The sequence below is a fragment of the Canis lupus genome, chromosome 28 (genome assembly GCF_048164855.1).
Source record: "Canis lupus baileyi chromosome 28, mCanLup2.hap1, whole genome shotgun sequence".
NCBI lineage: Eukaryota > Metazoa > Chordata > Mammalia > Carnivora > Canidae > Canis > Canis lupus.
This window is the reverse complement of record NC_132865.1, coordinates 32636979-32650566: the sequence shown is the minus strand read 5'-3', so window position 1 is coordinate 32650566 and position 13588 is coordinate 32636979. Positions and strand designations below refer to the sequence as shown.

Below are 13588 nucleotides of genomic sequence, written 5' to 3'. Positions count from 1 at the left end.
AGTAGGTCAAAGGTCTGACTTTTGATTTTGGCGTAGGTCATGATCTTAGGTCATGATCTTAGGGTCGTGAGATCGAGCCCAGTTGGGGTCCCTGCTCAGTGGGGAATCTGCCTGAGATTCTCTCTCTCCCTCTGCCCCTCCCACAGAGCAAGTGCATTCATATGTACTCATGCTTTCTCTCTAAAATTAGTGATCTCTCTAAAATTAGTGAATAAATCTTTAAAAAGAACAGATAAGGAAATAGAAGTGTGAAGGTTTAGTGGCTAATGTTGCATAGCTTGTAATAGTTCAAATATTGGAGTGGTAGCTGGAATTAAATCTAAGTTTGCATTCTGACTCTGCCACCGATTAAGCATCTGTCTTTGAACAAGGTGCTCTCCTCTTCAAGCAAGAAAGCTCTTGCTTTCTTATCTGTAAAATAGGGATGATTATAGTACATGACTCATAATATAGATGTCAAGGTGAAACATGGCATAGTGCATAAAATGTTTAGCCCAGGGCTTGGCACAATCTGTGCCCTCAAATGTTTGTTGTAATTATTAAGTGGCAAATTTAGGATTACCCCAGATTTTTCTGAACTGAAGCTCAGCATTCCTCCTTTACAGCTCAGAACCTCACAAGAAGTTCATTGCAACCAGAGGGCACCTAACTACACATTTAGGAAAAAGTAAGCATGCCACCTACATATTCAGAAATAAGTTGATTCATCAAACATGTTTTGAACACTCAGTATGTAGAAGGTGCTATTAAGTAAGCAATGAGGGAAAGATGAACTGATCATTTAGCAAATACTTATTTCATGCATCCATTCATATTAACTTAGCACCTACTTTGTGCAAGGCACTTCTTAGGTGCTGAAGATACAGAGGTAGATAAGACACGCTAAGTCTCTGGCCTCAGGGGGATGCTGCCAATCATCAGGAGAACAAAGCCACTGTTTGATTTCTGATAAAGAAAGCATTATCTCTATTACCACAGAAGGTCAGGCCACGCATTAGTGTTCTGTGCCGAGAGATGTTCACAGGCTTGCCTCATTTGCTCCACTTGCCAGAAATAGGAGATGGACACTGTTGTCTCCCTTTGTAGATGACTCTATGCTACAAAGCTCTGGCTCCATGCCCCTGTGCAATACCTGTTCTGCTGCACTGTATCATAGGGAGAAGTCCTTTCTTTTAAGTTAAAGGCAGGCCCAAGGACCTAGAATCAAAAAGGCTAAGTGCTATCTTGCTTTTTTCATGGGTCTCACCTTAATCAGAACTTTCTGGAGCTTAATCCAGGAAGAGCAACTGGACAGTGAAAGAAGAGAAGCAATGAGTCACTGGACTCATTGGGCCCAACCAACCTAGCCAGGGAGGTAAGAGAGCTCAGGAAGAGAGAGAAAGCAGAGTGTAGCCAGAGAAGGAGGAAACTGATGCTTTTCCCATTTCTTTCCCCCTACTTTTTACTTGTTATGATTATGAATATTCATGTCAAGTTTTTGTATGAACTTGTTGGAAATTTCCTGGGTAGATAGCTAAGATTGGATTTCCTAGGTCATGTGGTACCTCCATATCTAACTTTTTGAACTACAAAACTGGCTTCCAAATGGCTGTATCATTTTACACTTCCAGTAGCAATGTACCAATTTTTCCATGTCCTGGTCAATACTTATTATTGTCTGTCTTTTTTGAGTATAGGGATCCTAGGGGGTGTGAAGTAATATCTCATTATGGTTTTGATTTGCATTTCCTTAGTAACTAATGATGTTGAGCATCTGTTTTTTTTTTTTTTTTTTGAGCATCTTTTTATGTGCTTATTGGCTCTTATTAATCTTCCTTGGAGAATGTAATTCAAATCTTTTGCTCATTTTTTAACTCAGTTATTTGTCTTTTTATTGTTAGCTATTAGAATTCCTGCCATAATCTGGATACTCTACCTTTATCAGATATTATTTTAAAATATTTCCTCCCATCGTGTAGCTTGTCTTATCAGTTTCTTGATAAGGTGTTTGGGTGCACAAAGTTTTTAAATTCTTTTTTAAAGATTTTACCTATTTATTCATGAGAGACACAGAGAGAGAAGCAGAGACATAGGCAGGGGGAGAAGCCTGATGTGGGACTCGATCCCAGGACCCCAGGATCACAACCTAAGCCAAAGGTAGATGCTCAACTGCTGAGCCACCCAGATTCCCCCCCAAGGTTTTTATTTTTGATGAAGTCCAATTTATCTATTTTTGTGTTGGTTACTTATACTGCTGGTGTTGTATCTAAGAAACATGGCCTAATTTAAGCTCATGAGGACATAACACCTGTTTTCTCCTAAGGGTTTTATAATTCTATCTCTTATATTTGTATCTTTGACTCATTTTGTGTTAATTTTTGTATATGGTGTTAGGCACAGAGTCCAACTTTGCTCTTTTTTGCATGTGGACATCCAATTGTTCCAGCACAATTTATGGGAAAGAATGTTTATTCTCGTGGAAATCTCTTGGTACTCTTGTTGAAAACTCTTTAACCATACATATAAGGGTTTATTTCTGGACTCTCAACCCTATATTCCATTGATCTATGTGTTTGTCTTGGTGCCAGAACCTTAGAGTCTTAATTATTTTAGGCACATAGTAAGTTTTGAAATTGAGGAGAATGAATTATCCCACTTCACTCTTTTTCAAGATCGTTTTGGATATTCTGGATCTCTTACATTTCCACAAGAATTTGAGAATAAGGTTGTAAATTTCTACAAAAAAAATGTAGTTGGGATTTTAATAGGGATTACATTTATTCTGTAGAACAATTTGGAGAGTATTGTCATCTTAACAATATTAAAGTCTTTCAATCCATGAAATGGATAAAAGTGCCTTCCCACTTATTTAGGTCCCTAATTTCCTTTGATGATGTTTTGTAAATGTTAGTATACAAATCTTGCACGCTTTTGTTGTTGTTCAATTTATTCTTGTTATTTTATTCCTACTGGTGCAGTTGTACAGGAGGTTGTTTTCTTAATTTCACTTACAGATTGTTCATTGCTAGTGTATGGAAATAAACTAATTTGGAGATGTTGATTTTGCATTCTATAACTTTGCTGAACTTGTTTATTCTAAAAAAAAATTTATGGATTCTTTAGGATTTTCTATATAAAAGATCATGTCTTCTGAAAATGGAGGTCGTTTTTCTTTCAAACATGTATGTCTTTTATTTGCCCAAGTGCCCTGGATGTAATTTCTAATAGTGTTGAATAGAAGTGGTAAGAGCAGATGTCCTTGTCTTGTTCCATACCTTTGAGGAAAAGCTTTTAGCTTTTCACCATTAAGTATGATATTAGCTGTGGTTTTTCATAGATACTTTTTATTGTGTTGAGGCAGTATCCTATTTCTAGGGGTTTTTAAAAATGATTTTATCATGAAAGGGTGTTAGACTTTTGTTAAACACTCTTTCTACATCTATTGAAATAATCACGTCATTTTTGTCCTTATTGTATTTATGGTATATTTCATTGATTAATTTTCATATGTTGAACCATCCTTGCATTGCTAGGATAAATCACATTTGTCAAAAATGTTTATGCTTTTTATATGTTGCTATATTCAGTTTGCTAGTATTTTGTTAAGGACCTTTGCATCTATATTTTTAAAGAATACTGGCCTGTAGTTCATTTTACCTGTAATATCTTTATCTGATGTTGGGATCAGATAATACTGGATTCACAGAATGAACAAGGAAGTGATCCCTCCTCTTCTAATTGTTGGAGAATTTGTGAAGAGTTCATGTTATTTCTTGCTTAAATGTTTGGTAAAATGCACCAGTGAAGCTATCTGGTTTTGGGATTTTCTTTGTAGGAATTTAAAAAAATTTTAATGTCAGTCTTTTTTCTTGTTATAGGTCTATTTAGACTTTTTTATTCTTCTTGGGTTACTTTTGATAATCTGTGTTTTTCTGGGAATATCCATTTAATCTGGGTTATCTAATTTGTTTGTATACAATTGCTCTTAGCATTCCCTTATTTCTTTTCTCCTTTTTTATTTCTGTAATGTTGGTAGTAATGTCCCCTCATGTATTCTTCATTTTAGAATTTGAGTCTTCTCTCTTTTTTTGTAAAGCTAGATAAAGTTTTATCAATTTCATTAATCTTTTCAAAGAACTAACTTTTGGTTTTGTTGTCTATTGTTTTTCCATTCTCTATTTTATTCATTTCTGTTCTGATTTTTATTATTTCCTTCCTGCTGCTTGCTTTGTGTTTATCCTGCTTTTACTTTTCTAAGTTCTTAAGCTGAGAGTTTAGGTTATTTATTTGAGACCTTTTTAAAAACATGTTGTAAGTTTCTAAGCACTGCTTTTAGTGCATCAATTTTTGACATATTGTGGTTTTAATTTCACTCATCTCAAAGTATTTTCTACTTTCCTTTGTGTTTTCTTCTTTGATCTATTGGTTATTTAGAAGCATATTATTTAATTTTTATACATTTGTGAAGTCCGCAAATTTCTTTCAGTTATTGAATACTAATTTCATTCCATCATGAATAGAGAATATATGTTACATAATTTCAATCTTTTAAATTTATTAAGACTTATTTTATGGTCTAATGGATATCTGTCAAAACAATGTTCCACTTATACTTAAGACTTTGTTTTCTGCTGTTATTGTGTGGATGTTCTGAATACGTCTATTGACTCTAGTTTGTTTATAATATTGTTCAAGTTTTCTAGTTTCCTTTTGGCTTCTTATCTATTTGTTATTGGAAATTAAGTATTGAAGCCTCTATTACTGTTGAATTGGCTATTTCTCCCTTAAATTCTGTCAGTTTCACTTCATATATTTTAGAACTCTATTGTTAGGTGAGTATATATTTATAATTGTTATAATTTCTTGATGAATTGATTCTTTTATCATTCTAGAATGTCTCTAGCAATAATGTCCTCTTACACTTGCTTGATTTTTCTCCTATTAATGTGCATTTTTAGGAAATATTAAATATGTTCCAACCATACCACAAACCAGAAAGTAATATGAAAATAACTTAAATATTGTTTTAGAGTTCATTATTTTTTTTCCTAGTGTAAAATACATTCCTGATAGAAATCTGGCTCAGTGCCATGTTCAAAGTAGTTAATGCTCATATTGCTCTCTAGTGGACAGCCACATACACTGACACTTTCTCTGTAGTGAAGGAAACCAGAAGAACCATGGAACCATGGAACCATGGACTAGAGCTTAGAAAGTAATGTATGAATCCAACCTACAGAAATACAGCCAGTGTCCCACCCCACATTTTTGAGCCAGCAAAACCTGGACTTGGGGAAGCCTCCATTTTGTTGTTATAAGCCAAGGCCCTTGGATTTACAAAAGAAAACAGTAGGACCAGTAGGGGCAGTGTAACCAAAACAAGTTGAGTTCAGTCCTTTGATGAGTCACAGAAACTATACCAGGTGAGTTGTCACACAAAGGAAAATTTATTTGCAAAACATAAAGACATCATGGGGACTTCCAAAGCTGTGACTCTCCAAGCAATCGCAAATGGCTTTATTTTGTTTAGGTTTAGGATGAATATTTGTTTTAATTTTATTTATGTTTTTGAGAGAGAACACACAGCTGTGCACATATGAGAGCGGAGGGTGGTGGGGGGCAGAAGTAGAGGAAGAGAGAATTCTAAGCAGGCTCCATGCTCAGCAGGAGCCCAATGTGGAACTTGATCCCACAACCCTGAGTTCATGACCTGAGCTGAAACCCAGTCAGAATCCTAATGGGACATTCAGCGGCCATCTGAGGAGATGGAACTACCATCCTGGAACCATGGCCCAGTTCATCTGTAACCTCGCCAAGAAAGCTCTGGCGCTGATGAATGCTGCTGTGACTTACTCGAAGCCTCCATTGGCCACATTTTGGCACTGTGCCAGGGTTGAGCTGATTCCTCCAGCCTCTGCTGAGATCCCTACAGCTATTCAGAGATTGAAAAAAATAGTCAAGAGTACTCAAACTGGTAGCTTCAAACAGCTCACAGTTAAGGAAGCTCTGCTGAATGGTTTGGTGTCCACCAAGGTGTGGATGTGTTTTTACTTCAGCGAGATCATAGGCAAGCATGGCATCATTGGCTATAATGTTTGAAGGCCAATCTTTCTATCAACATCTCTTTTTATGTGGCTTGTTATTTGGGTGTTCTTGGACCATGTGTGATCAGACTGGTATTTGAATAAAATATGATAATGTATCAAAATCAGTGTTTTCTCTGTCAGATACTACATGGAAGGATCACAGTTTCTCTTGATAATAAGATGGATTGTCTTTTTGCTATAATACATTGATACGGCTCTCAGAGCATATCTTTTGCATAGCCTAAAATCGGAAAGGATGTATATGAATATACCAACCTGGGAAATACATTTATAAGAATAACATTCTAATTTGAAAATTTGAAATATATGATAAATTTCTTTTATTTCAGGAATAGTCAGGGGAAAGGTCTTGGGAAAACTAGGATTTGCTACAGTAGGAAAAATAGCAATACCATGTGCCAAAGTGATATGGTTAAATCATGTCTGTGATATAAAGAATAAAATTTCAGTGGTTTCTTTTTGTTAGAATCAGAGATAGACCTTTTTGATAACACCCACATTTATAAATGTTAGAGTACTTGGTGGTATTCTAAGTAAGTATGACATCTTTAGCACCAGGACAGAGCTACTGAGAGCCACAGTAAATCTAATTTTGATGTGTGTTATATTATTAATCTATTCAGTTTTATGGTTTTTAGAACCCATCTTTGCAAAAATAAAATACCTTATGGATTTTATTTTTATTTTATTTTATTTTTATAAATATTTTATTTTATTTTTATTTTATTTTATTTTATTAAATATTTTATTTTATTTTTATTTTATTTTATTTTATTTTTATAAATATTTTATTTTATTTTTATTTTATTTTATTTTTATAAATATTTTATTTTATTTTTATTTTATTTTATTTTATTTTATTAAATATTTTATTAAATATTTTATTTTATTTTTATAAATATTTTATTTTATTTTTATTTTATTTTATTTTATTTTATTAAATATTTTATTAAATATTTTATTTTATTTTTATAAATATTTTATTTTATTTTTATTTTATTTTATTTTATTAAATATTTTATTTTATTTTTATTTTATTTTATTTTATTTTTATAAATATTTTATTTTATTTTTATTTTATTTTATTTTTATAAATATTTTATTTTATTTTTATTTTATTTTATTTTATTTTATTAAATATTTTATTAAATATTTTATTTTATTTTTATAAATATTTTATTTTATTTTTATTTTATTTTATTTTTATAAATATTTTATTTTATTTTTATTTTATTTTATTTTATTAAATAGTTATAAATTTAATATCCTCCATGGTTCTGAAGAGTACATTATATTCTGAAATAAATAGAAATGCTTGCTAAAAAAAAAAGAAGAAGAAGCCTAATGGACTGAGCTACCTAGGCGCCCCTATGATGAATATTCAGATAGGGAAGTCTTGTCATCATATGTAGAGGTGGGCATAAGGTCATGCATGTGCCTTAAAGGAACATGCCCATACATACATTATATGTTATGTAAATGAGGCCAGTGGTCCTCCTCGGGTGGAGATACTAATATTATAATGAGGTAAAGGTAATTGTTGATCATTCCAGAGGTCATTCCAAGGCCCCTCTGTGGAGGCACAAGGGGTTTAGCTCAAACTGGTCTGGGCGGTCTGGGCTGGGTGGAGGTCTTGTCAGGGCAGTTGCTACCACCTGAGGAGTGGTTTTGCTTTCAGCTGCCCTGAGTTAAGAGATAAGCTGGAAAGAAAAGCTTAAGAAAAAACATAGGACAAAGGTCAGTGAGTATAAGCAAGTGGGCAGTAAAGGTCAGGTGTTGGGGTCTAGCTGGTGACAGCAGGACCCTGGAGAAGCTCCAAACCCAGAGATCCTAGGATAAGTCCATTTGAGTTTTCCTAACATGTGGACAATAAAGAGAAACCTAGCAGTGGGTCAGATAGCCAGTTGCCTGACTCATACTGACCAAATGGTTGTTTTGCCAGGCTATGGTATTAGGTCTATAAATAATGCTTTTCCTCCTCTGATTACCTTCAAGATTTCTTTGACTTTGGTTCTTAAGAGTTTGACAACGCTGTTTTTAAGATTTTTGTTTTATTTAATATATTTTTGGCTTGTCTTCCTTCGTTGACTTTGGAAAATTCTTGGCCTTGTCTCTTCAAATATTCTTTTCTCCCCTCTCACTCTCTTCTTCTGGGACTCCAATTACATGTGTGTTAGTTCATTATCACATAGTTGTTCCATTCCTCTCCTCCTACTTCTCCTTCTTCTTTCTCCTTGTGTTTCAGTTGTATGATTCCAATGGACTTATTTTCAATTGCACTGAATCTTCTGTAGTTTATAGGCTGTTCATAAGCTTATTGAAGAAATTCTTCATCTCTGACCTCACGGTGGTTTTTTTTTTTTTATTTTCTAGCATTTCCACTTGATTATTTGATAGTTTTCATCTTTTTTAAATATAATACCCTGTTATTGCCCACTGTCCATTTTTTTCATTAGATCTTTTAATATTTTAATCATAATTCTTTTCAATTCTCTCTGATTGTTCATCTCCTCTTAGTCTGGATCTTTTGAATTCTTTATTCCTTGAAGAGGGATTGACTTTTCTTACTTTTGTAGAAGCTATCTGTGATGAGATTTAAATTCATCTATGTTTGCTAGTGGGAAATAAAAACTCACCAGGAGAGCAGGGAGACTCTACTGGCAACTCTGATCCAATTGGATGTATCTGGTCAAGAGCCGAGTCTGTTAGAACATATGACTGAGGCAGAAAGGGCATCTGAAAGCAGGCCTCCGCATAAGGCAGCCAAGCTTTCACAAAAATAACTAAGTATGTGAATATAAAAATTCACATAAAAAGCCAGAAAATAAAATATCAAATCTAAGATACCCCAGCCTGCACAGGGATTCAAACAAATAGCAACAGCACAGCAGGGATACATCTGACCCTATGGAACAATGTTTGTTTGTTTGCTTGCTTTTTAACTATAGATTTCAATTTTTAAGACAGGTTTAGATTTACCAAAGAAATGAGCAGAAAGTAAAGAGTTCATATATGCCCCCTCCCAGTTTCCCTTATTATTATTATTATTATTATTATTATTATTATTATTATTATTATCTTGCATTGATGTGGTATGTTTGTTATAGTTTATAAACCAATAATTACATTATTAACTAAGTCCTTGGTTCACATTGGGATTCATCCCTTGTGCTGTACAGTTTTATGAGTTTTGATGAATGCATAATGTCATATAGCCACCATTACAACATCATATAGAATAATTTCCTTGCTCCACCAATTTATTCATTACTTCCTCCCTGACAAACCCCTCTCAACCACTGATCTTTTTACTGCCTCTACAGTTTGTCTTTTCCAGAATGTCATAGAGTTGGAATCATACAGCATGTAGCCTTTTGAGATTGGCTTCTTTCACTTACAATATATGTATAAGATTCCTCTGTGTCTTTGCTTGGCCTGATAGCTCATGTCTCTTTATATTGCTGAATGATATTCCAGTGTATGATTGTTGTAATGGTTAGTTTTACATGTCAATTTGACTGGGCCATGGAGGGGAGGTGGTGGAGAGGGTGGGGTAGATGTTAGGTTAAATATTATTCTGGGTATGTCAGTGAGGGTGTTTCTGGATGAGATTAACATTTGAATCAACAGACTGAGTAAAGCAGATGGCCTTCCCCAACGTGGGCAGTCCTCATCCAGTCCACTGAATGCCAGAATAGAACAAAAGGCTGAGCCAGAGAGAATTCACTCACTTTGCCTGAGGTTCTTCAAGCTGGGACTTCAGTCCTTCCTTGCCTTAGGACCAGGAATGGAACTTAAATCATCAGCTGTCCTCCTCAGGCCTTTGGACTACAGATCTTCAGACTTTTCAGTCCCAGACATATATTATATATTCAAGATAAGAACAAAGCAGCCCAAACAGAAAGCCAGACTAGCTCATACTTCTCCATATGGGGCAACCTGGAAACCAAATATTTATAAGGCCAGATGGGAGCAGGGCAAGAGCTAAGGGCAAATGACAAGCAGTGCCCCCTCCCTTGGGACTTGTAAAACATTGCACCTCGGACGTGTTCTACTTTCATTTCCAGATACATAATCAATGTTTTTTCCAAAAGTCCAGCTTAGTGCCTAGAACACAGAAATGATAAAGCTGGGAAGAATTTGAGATGTGTGTGTGGAGCTGAGGTGCATGGTGTTGCAGAATGCAATGGGAGAACCCTTAATTCACAGGGTGAAATGTGAGCCAGAAACTTACTGTTTTATTATTGTTATTGTTTACTTACTGAATCCCTAGGGGAGTGTACTTGTAGAAACAGATTATATGTAGAAATGTCAAGAACAATGAAGAAACACTGCATACCCATTATCCCACCACCCACACTTGACTATTCTTAGCTTGAAATTTAAATGTCATCATTAATTTACTCAATTTGTTGGAAATGTTATTTATTTGAAAGTACTGAACATTGCTAAGGTAATTTTCTCCTCTTTTGTTTTTTTTTAATAAATGGGAAAGGGAGTTTTAAATCCCAGTTTAAAATTCTTATAAAACGTTAAGCTAAAACACCAAGGTCTTGGGTGAGTTTGTATTTATAAATAGTCATAAGCAGCTAAGAATTGGAGTTATATAAAACATTTATACTTCTTTTTTTCTCACAGTGGTAGATAAAGGTGGAAGATAGAGAGCCAGAAGGCAAAAGAAAGATAATCATAGTTTTACTTGGCAATCAGCTGACTAACCCTTCAGGTTTTAGTTAGGTTCTTAAAGAAGATTTTAAGTAGATGAAATATTTTCCAAGTACATGCCAGTGCTTTATAACACAGTACTCCCTTCCCTAGCTTGAGGTACAGTTATGCCAATAGCACTTTTATGTCTCCAACTGATTGCTTAAGTACCCACCCATGTAAATTAGAAGGACATCTATTACCTCTTATAAACTCTTCTCATCAAGAAAACATAAGAACCCAAAGGGCCCACTTAATCCAAAGGGGTCAGTCTTGTTCCCAAACACTGCAAAGAGAGACAAGCACAAAATCCCATCTGTTCACCAGTAGATTCTAGTTTTAAAATATTGTTGCTACACATTATGGCACTATTAAAAATTGGCTCCTACTGATAACACCAAATGCTGACAGCAATGTGGAGTAACAGGATCTCTTAATTCATCTCTGGTGGGAATGGTATAGTCATTTTGGAAGACCATTTGACAATTGATCACAAAATATAAACTACCATACAATTCAGTAATCATGTTCCGGGTGTTTTCTCAAATGAGCTGAAAACTTATGTCCATACGGAAACCTGCACACAAATATTTATAGCAGCTTTATTCATGATTACCAAAAATTGGGAACAACCAAGATGTCTTTCACTGAGTGAATAAATAAACCAACTGTGGTACATCTGTATTAGGGTTCTCTAGAAAAATATAAGTAATAGAATATATATATATATATATATATATATATATATATATATATATATATATCTTTTAATGTCAAATTCTTCAATCTTTTAAAAAATATGCTGTGCTATTTGCATCTTGGTTAAATGAATCTATCCTATCCCAATGTCATAAAGGTATGTCTATGTCGGTATTTCCTTTATATTTTCTTCTGAAAGTTTTAATATTTTGGGCAGCGAGTTTTGTCTGCCTTAAATACTACTATATTCCAAATGTCAAGAGTGCTGGCCCAACAAAGGTAGAAAATATTTGTTAAAAGAGTGAAAGGAGGGGCCCCACCTGAGTATCTCAGGGAGTTAAGCATCTGCTTTTGGCTCAGGTTATGATCCCAGTGTGGTCTGGCCAATGTTGGGCTCCCTGCTCATTGGGGAGTCTGCTTCTCCCTCTCCCTCTGAAGCCTCCCCCTACTTGTGGACTTGCTCTCTCTCTCAAATAAATAAACAAAATCTTTAGAAAAAAAAAAGAGTGAAAGGAGAGGAAATGTTCAGGAGAAAACAAAGTAAGAATGGAAAATCAGAATGGTGAAGAGGAAATGGAATTTGTTTGATTTGTTCAGGGTAGAGCACTGCCTCAAGGCACACCTTTCCACACTTATTGATCGGAAATCAATGAGTGTCTATTTAGGACATGATAAATTCTTGTATCTGGATATTATCCAAGACAAAGTAAAGAAGATAGCTGCTGTCTGACTCAGCTGCAAGATCAAATCAGGAAATAATAGCATACAAAGCCGGGGCTGTCACGCACAGGGGGCTTCACCCAGCTGCTTAGACTTCACCAATTATGAGTTCTAAACTGGCTACTAATTTGACAATGTGTCTACTCTGTTGTTAGGTGTGTTTAATGAATACCTTATGGCCTCTTTATATTGCATTTTCTTATTGTACAGCGTTAGATAATACTTCTATTTTGGCTGTAAGTTGATAAAGATAATCTAAGTTTTAAGCTAGTGGATGTTATTTCTGGCTCTCATAAATTTTAATCCAAACATCAAATTCTCCTCTTGAGGTACTCTATTTTCCTTCAGCTGATGAGGAGATACTTTCCATAGCCTCACAGGCTCTGGCCTTTGAAGTGGTATTGATTATGACATTAATTGCTTTCATTAAACCCACATACATTGTCCCTTGAACCAATGTAAGAATTGTCTAATATTGTCCCAGAGAGTAACAGTACAGTATGGCACCCATGTACCTTGGGCTAAGAACAAAGACAGATATTTTTCAGAAGCTGCAGTGACAGAAACCAGGGTTCCAGAACTGAGCCAGTGAAATCTCCTGTAGGATTGGCATTGTAGAAAGGGAGGATATGAATCACTGGGCTAAGTTGAAGGATGACATCTGGCTAGAAGAAAAATAAAGAACTGGTAGTTTTGTGGATGTGAAACTTCTGGGCAGAACTTACATGTTTGCATACTATGGGACTCTGATATATCCAAGAACTGAGGCATACTATTTTTTTAAAGATTTTATTTGTTTATTCATGTGAGACACAGAGAGAGAGGCAGAAACATAGACAGAGGGAGAAGCAGGCTCCCTGTGGGGAGCTCGATGTGGGACTCTATCCCAGGACTCTGGTATCACAACCTGAGCCAAAGGCAGATAGATGTTCAACCACTGAGCCACCCAGGTGCCCCTGAGGCATACTTTTTATCTCTTATTAATTACCTTGCTTTTATCAAGTCTGCTTCCTGTATGACATATGTATTTCTCATATCATGACTCATTATAAGACGTCACTTCCCAGTTTATCTGAACATGTTCCATCATGTCACTGGTTGTCTGTACCTGGTCCACGATGGCTTTTGGTTGGGTCCAAGTGTAATGTCACATAACCCCTAAGGATAGCTAAATATCAAGGGCTCCAACACATGCATGGTGAGCTGCACAGAGCTGCAATCCTGCCCTCAAATTCCCACAGTCCCCACCCCAGCCCACTGTTCACCCACATCTCCTCCCTCTGTTCTATCTGGATCCCAGCGCCTCTCCTGCCCTGTATCCAGTCCTACAGCCAGATCAGAGTTTATCATTTTCTGTGTTTTCTTATTCCAGTTTGCAT

At 35.3% G+C, this 13588-nt stretch overlaps 1 protein-coding gene and 1 pseudogene across 1 annotated transcript in view; one reads left to right on the top strand and one right to left on the bottom strand.

Annotated features, from left to right (window-relative positions):
* CYP7A1 (cytochrome P450 family 7 subfamily A member 1) overlaps positions 1-12841 on the bottom strand; it is a 35922-nt gene extending 23081 nt beyond the window's left edge. The window contains exon 1 of the mRNA XM_072804552.1: positions 12725-12841. The gene's annotated coding sequence lies outside the window, so the exon portion shown is untranslated. The remainder of the gene's footprint in view (positions 1-12724) is intronic.
* On the top strand, positions 5562-6318 carry LOC140620007 (ATP synthase subunit g, mitochondrial pseudogene; annotated as a pseudogene).
* Positions 12842-13588: the final 747 nt, after the last annotated feature.